Genomic DNA, 13,022 nt, shown 5'->3' on the forward strand with positions numbered 1-13,022 from the left:
CACACACACACACACACACACACATGCGGATATACAATTTTTGTCTGTGTATTCCTTTGTCCCATAATGCTACGCCCCACACTCTGAGGCCTGATCTTTTCAGTTTGGAACATCTTGCTGACACCGCCTTTAAGGTTTGAGGCGTTTATGTCACGGGTTACACATGGACTCTTCTTCAGATACCGCAGGAGAGGCCAACCTTCAGTGCACCGGGACACCACTTGTTGCTACGCCAGCAAAGCTGAACACACTGCAGCCATGGCAATACATTAGGAGAAACAATAACCACTGAAGGTCAAAGAGGTTTACATTTCAGACTGGATGTGGATTTTGGGCGAGTTTTAGCGTGTGGGCTGAATCTGGCTTGTTGTTTTACTTCTGCAGAGGCCAGCACTAACAAGGTCCCATGAGGTGCTTTAAGAAAGAAGAGTCTGTTTCAAGCAATGGGCCAATGAAAAAGTATTTTTTTCCACTCAGCAGTTCTAGCCACAATGTTTCTATAAACTTTAAGATGAATAAAATGGATATTTGAGGGTAAAATGCTCTCACATCTGCCTGATTCACAGAACTAGACACTTAGTTTCATACCTGATTAATCAAGTGATTTATCAAGCAAAAATGTAAAATAGCTTGTTTTAGAAGAATACATGTGAAGATGTGATGCTCTTTTTTTATTACTAAATGAAATATAATGAATATAATGAAATATCTTTGGGTTTTCGGTCAGACAAAACAAGCAACTGCTATTTGCAAAAAACAACATGGTTACTTACGTTAACTAGATATGATCTTATTAACGGTTGCTTCAAATTAATTGGTCCTGTTGGAACTTGGTTGCAGTTTACAAAATAGTCCCTTAGACAGTATTAAAACATCAATGAAAGTAGCCACTAATACGTAACACGTAACTTAATCTTCAAAGTCGCATTGCTAATGCTAACGGTAACAAAATGATGTATGTGCCTGTTTGCACTGCGTAGTATAATGGACCCAAAAAACAATTAGGATAACTTGTACTTAATATAAACATTTGTATTTTTAAATCAATTTCTTTGAATCCAAAATTAAGAACCTTTTCTATGCAAGAGAAGGCTCTTGCATAATGTACCCACAAGCTTCTGATTAGAAACATTGACGGATTATTGCAATGAATTCACAGGAGATTAGGCAAATGAACAGGTTCCCACATCACTGCTTTGGTGAGCAGCCATGAAAATATTTCCATATGTAATCCTCCATCGTTTCTTCACCTACATAAGACATCTACATGTTTTTCACAATTTTCAATCAAATTTTTATTAAAGCCAAACTGCAAGGGAATCAAGCCAAACTACTTTAGTTTTTCTTATAGTTCTCACATTACAAGTTTTATATTGAAAATAATTACCTTCTGTACTGTATGTGTCTATGTACGGAAGACAGAAATTCAGCAACTGAAGTTTACAGTCCCCAAGTGAAAGAAATCAGATCCAGACATAGTCCCTGTCAACGTATTCCCATATCCTGCCAGAGCGTCCAATAATCCACATTTTTGCTCAAAATTGAAAATTCATGAGTGAGGAGTTATTATTATGCAGCTAAATCAAGCCCTTACCTCTTCTATTTCACATAAGCATTCACCAAGACTTGTCAGAATTAATTTAAGAATGACAGTACTTATGGAAACCAAAGCAGTCTTAAAGTACTGCTATTTGGGAAGAATCATTTTATTGAAAGGTGAAAGTAAAATTTTGAAATTCTACATAAGAACCTTACTGAATATCTCCCAAAAATGAATAAACGTTTTACGAGGAGGGTACTGAACATATTACTTCACTTAATTTGTGAGTGAATAATATTTTTTTCTTTAGATGAAGTGAGTGGATTTGCCTGTTGCTCTGAGAGCATGTGTCTGTGGGACAGGGTGTTTGATGAGCTCTGGTGCTGGTTTATGGAACAACAGCAATACAAAGTCTTCCATATATGTGTGTAGGATGTGGCATTAATAGCTGTGACTACACCGCAAGCTACACTGGTTCTTCAATTAAGGGAGTCAACAAGGGAACATGCCTTGGTTTCATAATGAATAATTTAAGCTATATCTTATCTGCTGCTACAGTAGGAAGTGTGATGGGCACAGTGTGGAACGGCTCAGGGCCATATTGACTTTAATTGTGACTGGCATCTAAGGGCTTTCCTCCCAGTGTAGCAAAGAAAATGTCCCCACTGCTTAGCTGGAACTGCAGCTCACAGTGAAGCATCTAAAGAGAAATGAGCTGTAATTAGTTGATAGAGAGGCAACCCTGATGCAGAAAAAAGTTGCTGGATGAGACACTGGAGGATACTGCTGTTGCCTGCTGTAGTGGAGAACAGCAAAAATTGCAGACAAAACACTGGCAAATGAGAGCTCAAACATGAAGAATTACCAAAAAATGCTTGTCAGGCAGGCATTGGCTGATGTTATCAATTTTAAACTCAAATATAATTTTCAGCTTTAAAAACTCCAGTATCAGTCAGGCTTTACTCTGTATATTTACCATGTATTTATCTATTTTATAACTTTGACTGACTCTGGTGCATATTAAGTGGCTTATCTTTTATTTATCATTTATTTCAGTTCAAACTGCTTGCATCCAAAGTTATTTAGCCCGTAAATTCCAGATAATTTTAAACTGATGCTCAAGTGAAACTATGAAAAGAACGGGCCTTATTTTTTCAACCAAAAATGTTTGACTTGATAGGCCTACATATTTTTATCACAATTTTTTAATAGCCAAATATAAGAGATCTTTCTCCATATGTTTGTGTTTAGGTAAAAAGAAATACACAGTTTTAATAACAAGTCTCGTAAATCCAATTTTGGTCTTACTCAAGTTCCTTGTGCATCTACAGTATACAATTTTCAATGTCAATGTGTTTTTAAATTTCATTTAAGATTAAGAGTGTAAATGTTCATTACCACTTGAAAGGACATATAATACTGCAGAACCCAAGTGCAATAGTCATTCCTATTTAATTCAAAGTTTAGTGGCATTGAACGGATTAAAGAAACGGGCATGCCATGCATCTCCCAAGACCTTCCTCCCACCTCAAGTACCATTTCACAAATCTCACCACTGCCATGTTTTCACCACAAACCAATAAAATAAAATAAGCAATAGAATAACTTCCAAGCCTCTGCCTTGGGTCATTTTTCTCATTTTTGAAATGGCATAGTTCTTCCGTGAAGGTGAACCTAATACACATACAGGGAGGATTGTATTTAATGGATTTAAAATGGATGCCAGCGCAACCCCACTTTTGGAAAGATTACAATGTACAAAACAAAAAAACTATGTCAACCCTAACCATACAATGGAAAAATAACAATAAGGTCTTCGATTTGTTTGTTTTTTCTTCCCCCTCACAGTTTTTGATTTATGCCTTTTAAATGTACAGACTCTTGTATTAAACTGCCTGAGCAAAGTCATTTCAGCTTACTCATTTAGAATTGATGTCCTTTAATGGTCCGGGCACTGTCTCATAAGGGCTTTATCAAAAATCAGAGATGCATAACAACTGAGCCAGCAAAAGCTCTTTGGCAGATTGTGTTTGTGAACAACAACAAAACAAAATATATTTCCTTCTTTCTACTATAATGTGAGAAAAGTTAAAAGGTAGATTTAACCTCCCAAACAATTGACAGGTCTGCAGTGTATCACTGAGGGTATACTGGCTGTTGTTTTAATGTGTTGACCCAGACTTTCATCTGTTGACTTTCAACACTAAAATATAATGAGTGGACCCAGAACAACAAGGCATTTTAAATTTATGCAGTGCTGTTCTTGCACTGCCAAACAGTGACTCATGATCCCTATTCCAACCAAAATGAATCACCTGATTGTACATGCAAATGAAATGGCGCCTGTTAAGGCATGCAAACTGATTGTTGATTGAACTAAAATGTCCAAAGGCTACGCTCTGCTCAGTTATCAATTTAAATGGTTATCTGCTGATAAAAAAAGGCTGTACGACACATACCGGCAGTGAAAATGATTTACGGCATTTAGGTTACTGTGGGATTTATTACACACTGCAGCTGATAAATAAGCGTTTGCACAGAAGACCTGAATCATCCAAAAACAAAAACAATCCTGGGCACTTTGAGGGTTGCAGAACCGAGATGTTTGCCCAAACTGAGTACACTATTGATTTTTTCCAAAAGCTATACCACAGCTCATCAATAAATCCTTTGATTCCAATTTTCAACATCCACAATTTATATATTTTTTCCTTTTCTGAGTATCATTTCACTCAAACAACCTGATGTTAATGCTATTTTCCCCTCCTCAATTTACATTGTGTGGAGCAGCCCTGGCCGACCCCATCGTGACTCCAGTGCAGAGATAGGGGAGCTTAATCCATGTCCACTGAGAGATTGCCGAGAAAGATGAAGCCTTAATTAGCCAGATAAAACCCCAAATAATGGTGCTATTGATATAGACTGGGAAATGAGGACTAAGCAGAACAAAGAAAAACAAAGACTACTGTACATAAGATGGCTGAGCTTTGGAGAGAGTTAGAAAAGTAACTGCAGAGGATGGAAAAAGGGGCCGTTCACTCTCCCTCTCAAATCCAGCATGGGAGCATTGTCTCATCTCTCTGAGCAATCCACCTGCTCCAAATTCTCTCATAAGAAGCTTAGAGAAAAATGTTGACCTTCATATAATCAAAGATTATGTGGAGGAAAACAACAACAGTTTCTTCGGAGTACTTAAGCAATATCACTCATGGGAGGTTTGAGCAATTAAAGGCAAAATGGCTTGTCTAAGCTGTCCTTGTATCCTCCCGTTACCTCCCTTTGGTTCCCTGTAGTATGAGAGGAGGTCATAAAGATAGTGAAAAGAATAAGAGAATCACATCTCACCAGCTCTGCTAATCCTAGGGGTACTAGAGAGAGAGCGGAATCTCACTTTTAGATAGACAATCTAGGTATTTCACATGCTACACATGGATCAATGACAAGGTGACCCTCTATATTAATACCAGATGGCTTTAGGGTTGGCAAAACACTGCAAATCCCTTATCAACACTTCTGCAACCCTTAAAAGAAGTTACAAAAACATGGACTAGAACTTTATTCTTTTCAGCTTTGAATCCTTAAAGTAATTGTGCTAAAACTGAATTAAAATGGTACATTATCATATAGACTATGTGTGGATTACTATCTCTTAGGAAAAACCTCATTAGATTCTGAGTGCAACATATGAGTGCTCATATCAAATCCCATCCAACCTCAATTTGCAGAGCTAAGATGTGAGATCTGTTCTGCCACTCATGCTTTCATTAATGAGAAGGACTGTCTTTTTCTTTGTGTCCGAGCATAGAGCAGTGCCTTTGTTGAAGCGTGCTGACTGGCAGATGATTTGCTCGTGGACACACGTTTTAGAATTTCATCTTTGTAGTCCTGTCATGTTAGCCATGTTGTGATGTAACTTGTATGATATTTACAGAGGAGACGGTGCTGAAACGTTGCTTATAGTGCTGAAAAATCTTTCCAGATTTCTCCCAGCTTAAAACAAAAACTTTATTTATAGAGTTGGCATGGGGGCCAAATAAATAAAGGAATGGTGTATCAACAAACAAACCAACAAACACCATCCTACTAAGAGATACCTCATGAAACAACAAGGCTGTGCTTCAGGGCATTAAACAGTTGTACTGCAGAGTTTAAAATCCCCAATGACATTTGAATGTTGCATTTAGAACTGAAAAAAAGCTAAACATTCCCTTGATGCAGCTTCTCCAGTGTGAGGGTTTGCTGCTTTTCTCTGTGTTATACAATTGATAAATCATTAATATAATTGATGGTTTTAGCTCGAGTTGCTTAACTTTTTTTTAACATGAACCTTAAGGAAAATGCTATTTGAGACATTCAACATGATGGCACAATGCACATGATGAAAATGCTTGGCTCTTATCTTTCCTAAAGCCTGTTCACATTTTCCTTAGTGCTGTTTTACTCATAGTTTACATCATGATAGAAGCAAGCAGAATGCAGAAGAAAATCCCAAAAAGCTGAACTATCTATATTTACATTTGCATATAAACTACAGGTTGATGAACAGGGTGAGGGTTTACTGTATTATAGAGCGGGAGATTACGCCTGAGGTTTCTTTTATAAGACCCATCATTTCTTATCATAGGCAAGATTTTAGTGTATAGTGAGAGACAATACAATAGTTCACTACAAAGGCACGCAAAATGCAATTTTTTCCCCCCACCTTAAACTGACTCATTCTGCCATTGTAATAACTTGTGTCCCCCTTTACACCCTTGAACAGAGTCCCTTGCTGAATCCGTTATGAGATGAAAGGGTTAAATTGGCTGGACCATCCTCTCGCCCCACATCAGCGCATTGCAAAACCTGATCTCTCTCCGCTCCCGATTCCCAAAGGTTTCCAAACTACTTTGCACTTCTGTGGCAACACGTCACTTGCCAGCGTCCAACAAGGTCAAAAGCCATTTCATTTTCTCGCCTTTGATCGCTGCCTGGCCCTTTCATCAGTGTTACCCTCCCCATCCACCCACACACTACCACCACCGTTTCACTGTTTAAACTGCCCTCACTCATCCCCCCCAGATGTCAAAAATGTGACTGTCAGGAGCCGGAGTTAGAATATGTTTGCCCAAGGGTAATATACAAGCAATCAATCAATTTGAACTTGTCAAACTCGTAACGTCAAGTAAACCACAATGTGCATTAAGGTGTGGAATACATCTTCTTACAGTAATTCTGTTTTTCCAGTCCTTGAGTGTGGCTCCCTGCATTCTGTTTTCCTAAATGAAAGCAGAAACAGATTGACTAAAGGAGAATCCCAATCTTGATTCATCGTAACCAACCCCACTCATACTGTGCAGCTCAGCTTATAGCGGAGGCTAGGTTTTACTGTACACTGTACTGCAAAGTTCTAGTAAACTTATTTTCCAAATCTACAATGTTGCAAGCACAGCACTGTTGTATGCTATCACCTGTGAAATTACCATTATTAGGGCATCCTAATCTGAACATCTCTGGTTTTAGTCTAGCTGGGAACCTTTGTGACGTACTATCACCTCTCCTCTCTCTCCCGTAATATCCTGTCACCTCTCTGTCTTTTATTTTCAAATAATAAAGTTAAAAATGCCCCTAAAATACATTTTAAAAATGACATTGTCCTCACCTTATCACTCACCATTATGCATATTTTTGATCCTGTATATTATGCTTCCCAGCTTAATATCCCTTATGTAAATAATATTGAAATAAAACGAACACAAGCCTGCTGATGATGGAAATGCCAAACATTTTAACATGTCAAAATTAAACAGCTTTTTATGAATAGTAGTAATACTTAAGTAAAACATTTGACACATTTTGACTTGGTCCACACATCATGCAATACAGCAAACAACTCCTATTAAAAAAGAATATGTTTCAATACATGTTTCAGTCAGTGATGTAGTCCAATGTATTGTAGTGGGTATACTGTACTGTTTACAGTGCTGCTCATGAGTATAGGAATCCCTACTTAAGTTGACTAAAAAGAGGACTAAAAATCATCTTTTTGGAAATTGATCTTAATGCCTTAATTAATTGGCATGGTTTTATTTTAGCTAGCCTAATTGAGAGAGGATTTTATGGAAAATACCCCATGCCAATCCCTAGGTATGGTGAAGGGTATGTGATGATATGGAGTTATTCTAATTCCAAAGGCCAAGGGAACATTATCAGGATGCATAGTATTCTGGATCCATGAAATAACTGGCCTTTAATAATAAAAATCAGCCTGCTGCTTTGGGAATTTAACCTAGGGGTGGCTATACTCATGCCCCCTGTATTTCAAGGAAGAACATTTATTTAATTGCAGTACATTATTCATTCACCGAGAAAATGTATGTCAATTTCCAAAATATGACTTTTTTTTTTTTTATTCCTCTTTTCAGTCAACTTAAGCAAGGGTTTGTATACTCATGAGCAGTACTGTATGTATATGTTTGGGGGGGGGGTCTTAGTGCCCTCCCCCAGGAAAAGTTTAAGCGTCTTCATTTCCTGCATTTTGATACACTGTAATGCACCAATTCATGGCTGAAATACCTTTTATTTAGCCTATGCAAAAAAAGAAAAAAACACATAATTAAAAATATGTCAAAAATATAATGGAAAGTATGTTGTTGTGTGTCATTGCACATTTTTAAGTGGGTATATGGAAATCCTGGAGTATACTGCGTGTAGCTGTGTATCATGTACACTACACCACTGGTCTCAAGATGTATTTCAAATGGTTAAATGAAAATATATTCCAGTTTTGATCAATGGTTAGCCATTTATTGGTAGAACAATTGCATTTGTATATCATTTTTCTGGATCTGGGGTCTTGCTTGATTTTCTTCTTTTCGTAACATAAATTAAATACTGGGTTTTTGGCTGTTGGTCAAACTAAATAACCAATTTTGACACAGTAGTTTAGCTGTGACAACTCGTGATGGGGATTTGTAATTCTTTTTGGAAAAGGTGTTGAGCAAATTAGGATGTTCAGAACTAACTTTATTAAAATAATTATTAGTCCCAACCCTGAGTCATGCCGGATTTCTCGATGTTTGCAGTATTTATACATTGTGAAAACATTTTAGACTTAACAGGAATACAGTTGGTCAAATGCCAAGCATTGCTGCATTGTTTGTAACGTTCAAAATATAGACAGGATCTGTTTGTTTTTAATGTATGTAAGACAATAGGCATATCCAAGCTGATGTAAGCAGATATTTATTTTCTAAGTTATAGACTTATCCCAAAATATAGCACCTACTTTCAAAAGTAGATCATTATGATAATGAATGTGGGTGTAAACACCTTTTAGTTGCACTGCATAAGTTCCAGTATTTCTACAAGAAAATCTGTTTTCCACATCTATCTATGGGTAAGATTATTGATGCTTCTTTATGTCTAGCAAACTAACATCTCCTCATGCCACCCAGTCTGGTCGATAACCTGAAATCTGAACCCTTGTTTCCCTGCATTTCTGCTCCCCTCCGTCGATAGTACTAGAAGTTCTTTATTACAATGTTCTGTCATTCACTTCTCTCACTACGCGTCGACAGCAAGTTGGTGAAAGAAAGCCAGATAGAGGGAGAGAGGGAGACAGACGGACAGACAGTTCTTTAAGGAAAGTAACAGCGGGAGCGAGGTAGAGCACCAAAAAGATGGAGAAAGTGAGCTTTCAGGGAACTAAAAGCCTCTGCCCCTTTGTACCTCAAACCAAGGTGTGTGTTGTCTTACATCACATGATGAATGGGAGCAGACTAACAATGGATAGACCTGAACGTATCTGATGAAAGAAGGGTATAATGGGCTTGAAGCCCATTAAATATTTGAAGTATCACAGAGGGTAACCTTTCTATACAATGGCAGCATTTGAACAGGGGTGTCCATGGTCTTAATGAATTCTAATGGGATTAGTGGCTGTTAATGACCCTTTTTGAGTGCCATGAAATAGCAACAGCAACAAAACACGTACTGAGACATGTAAGACTTTCCTCAGAATTAATTATCTCAAAGGCAGAGACTGGTCTCCATATTGGTTAGCTAAACCCTGAGCAGGTCCCTGTCAAAAATATTACCCAAAAGAAGAAAAAAAAATACTAAAATCAGAGGAGACTTGCAGCAGATACAGTGTTAATGACAACTTCACTTCTGAATAGATGCATCGGTCAGCCTACTAGACAAAGGAATTGAGAGTCAAGAGTGCAAGTACTGCAACTAAACACCGAACTCGCTGAACTCCGGATCTCAAAAGGGTATCCAAACAGCGATTACATCAGGGAGGTGGGGCAGAAACACAAATCTTGTTTCCTCTTATGGAAAATATCATACGCTCCATTCAAGTGTAGCTGTATGAGTGGGTTTCCAGTCGCCACTGAATATCACTGTCTGAATAAATACTTTCAGTAGAACAGATGGAACATATTGTTATTTTGCTGCACAATACCATTCATTACCACAGCAACACAATTCATTCAGACAGTTATAAATGCCTATGTGAGTATTGAATGGGACAATAATGTTCATTGTCCACAGATGGAAAGGAAGGCACGGTAAATAACAATGCACATGGAATTCACACCCAAAACTCATCATATTTGATGCTTTCGTTTTTATGTGATCTTTTTGCCACTTACTTCAGCAACTTCTATTCAGGTATTTTAGCTCTCTATCTAAAGCTGTTGTCTGAGGCCATCAAGTGCCTCTGCCGATGTGATTTACACCCTACTACCGGCTAACCAGAGTGGCATGCACGTCAATGACACAACCATCTAAAAGATAGGTGTCTAAATGTAAGTCTGGCTGGCAACAGGGGCGCAGACATAGGCACTGATTAGTCTGTATGCAGTGAATACAAATACCCTCTCTAGCGGGTTGGTGAGGACATTTAGTAAGCACAATAACACCTCCCCAACCCTTGACCCAAACCTTGTCCACCAAACAATGCCTTTTTTAATGATGCATCCTGCCATAAACCAGGTGGTTTATGGCTATTCTAACCCTGGCACTGACTAGGAGTGTGCATCTATTTAATGTACATGGTTTAGAATATAATTTTATTGAAAACTATAGGTAGGCAAGGGATCATTTAAATGCTGACAATAGTCAAGCATTATTAGAATAAAATCTATATGGATGCTTTTTGACCAAATACTTCTATCGATAACGCAACAATATTGTAGTGTAGATTGGTGCTTTCCAAAAATATTAACACAATGAGATTTTTGATAAATAATCATCAGTAAGGTGGATATAATGACTAAGTGGGTAAAGGAAAATAATAGAACAGTTACAGATATTACAATATTACGTGATCCAAAATTTAAGAAGATATCTTGTCTCATTTCACAATATCATTATAATATATTGCTCAGCTCTAAGGTAAAGTGGAAGGCAAAGCATTGGTTGCATGCCAACATGGGTGTTGTAGGAACCCAGGTTAAATTTGACAGAGCTTTGTTAAAGCAGTATGCTTTGTATGGAGCCAAGAGCATAAGCATTTAAATTTTTGGTCACCCAGAGGCCTGAAAAACATTAAACCAAAAAAGAAACCAACCCATTTTGTTGGAGATAGAGCAGCAGGATATACAGTATTACATCTGTGCAGAGGCATGTTCCATGCTTGACAACCGAGTTGTGAAAAAGAGAAAAATCTTACACTCAAAAGGAATTGCACTGCCGAACCTTTGGGGAAAAAAAGACAAAAAATGCTGATAACTTTCAGACAGCGCTTGCAGCTGCTCGTCCTGCTAATCTAGTTCAAAAGACATCCGCCAAGGACAACAGTGTCTTGTGAACAAGAAGCCCCCTGCCATCAAACAGCTACTATGATTCCACCGCAGGCCTTTTATAAACATGCCATCCAGCCCCGGGCATTAGTGTATCAGGGCAGTGGCATCAAGTGGAATGACAGCCTGGTCTTATAAAAACAACATAATTGCCATCCTGGGTGAAAACTCCCAGCACTGTGTCATTGTAGAATTATGTAGGCATTGTGGCCTCACAACTGGGAGCTAATAAACACCTTGTCAGTGCAGTAGGTGTCAGCTTTACACCCAGGGTGAGTGTCTCCAAGAGACGCACTAACACGTCATAAGCCAGCATTAACCCACTAAATCTATTGGTCATTTAGTGCGTTGTGAGAAGCAAGCCTGTGATCAGTCATCATGCAGTAACATCATGGTCCACACCATTCCCACCCACTATGTCTCGACTGCTCCTCTGCCCCGGACTGCTGACAAATCTATGGTGAAGCTGATTTCCTTCACGAGTTATTACAATGCAGCACACACTCTTATGCTCGGCTTATTGGTTTGCTAATCCATTCTTTCTGCACAGGATTGAGTTACAAACATGGCAAGATGTAACTATACTTCAAAGAAATATAATGCTGTTACGTGAAGCATAATTTTACTGTGACATCTGATACTCTGTACTACATTGGCCGCTATGTAGAGATTTAGCTTATTGCAAACATTGATCAACGAGTTGTAATTCAATATAGCATGTCAACAGCAGCATAATGTTGTAGGAGAGAAGGAGGGGGGGGCTTTGTTACTGCGTCCTACAGCCTTATTGCAAAGCAGAGAAGTGAATCCTATTGTCAACTTGTAGGTGGCCAAGGTCAGCGGCCGCACATTAATTTAATAAAGACAGCCAGGGCAGTCCTCAGACTGGCGGAGCACACACCTCAACAGCATCCAAACCATCCAACAGATAAATTCACTCTGAAGTCCCTCTCGAGTGACACAAAGACACTTAGAAATCAGGCAGAAGGAAAATACTAACTTTTTTTTAAATGAGGAAAGCACATCACACTCAGGGGAAAACCAAGACCTCAGGCTATAATGCGCCTACTGTATGAACCCCCCTGTGCCACACCCTTGCCTGTGCTTGTGTGAAATCTCAAAGTGTATCAGCTATCTATCATCTTGGATGTTGAGCCCAGATAAAGCCTAGAGAGGCTGTGCTGCTGCTGTTCGAGCTACGGGAGGCTGCTCCTGTTCTATCTGGCTGTCCGCTCCCTCCGGCTATTTATAACCAATAGGCTAGAGCTACAGCACTTTATGAATGTCTGCAGGCACAGCATCACACAGTATTCTGATACTCTGCCTCTACTGTTTTGGTGTGTCATCATTATATGAGGCAGTGCTGGACAATAAAGTGGTAAACATTTCAGGGAGGGGGGGGGGCTTGTAATATAGGCTATTCTCTGCAAATGCTGCCTTGAATAATAAACAGCAGACGGCGTGTGGCACCACAAACACGCAAGTTTCCTCTCGTGTCCTGTGTAGTCGCAGTGTAAGCTATATTTAGCTAGATCTCATCCCTGTTGTCTTGTTAAAAACCCCAAAAACTGCAAAGTCGTTTCCGAGGATCAATGCAATGCATGACTCCGTCGCAGCAGAAGCCTGCGTTGCTTTTATTCCTATTTAACAGATAGCCATCTTTGCAGATAAATAAAATGTCATAAAATGCGGGG

The 13,022-nt window shown here is 38.7% G+C and overlaps 1 protein-coding gene across 2 annotated transcripts in view; it reads right to left on the bottom strand.

Moving 5' to 3' along the window:
- Positions 1-13,022, bottom strand: part of lingo1a (leucine rich repeat and Ig domain containing 1a) — a 130,439-nt gene that overhangs the window by 11,953 nt on the left and 105,464 nt on the right. The window lies entirely within an intron of this gene.

The sequence above is a fragment of the Etheostoma spectabile genome, chromosome 8, assembly GCF_008692095.1.
Source record: "Etheostoma spectabile isolate EspeVRDwgs_2016 chromosome 8, UIUC_Espe_1.0, whole genome shotgun sequence".
NCBI classification, from domain to species: Eukaryota; Metazoa; Chordata; class Actinopteri; order Perciformes; family Percidae; genus Etheostoma; species Etheostoma spectabile.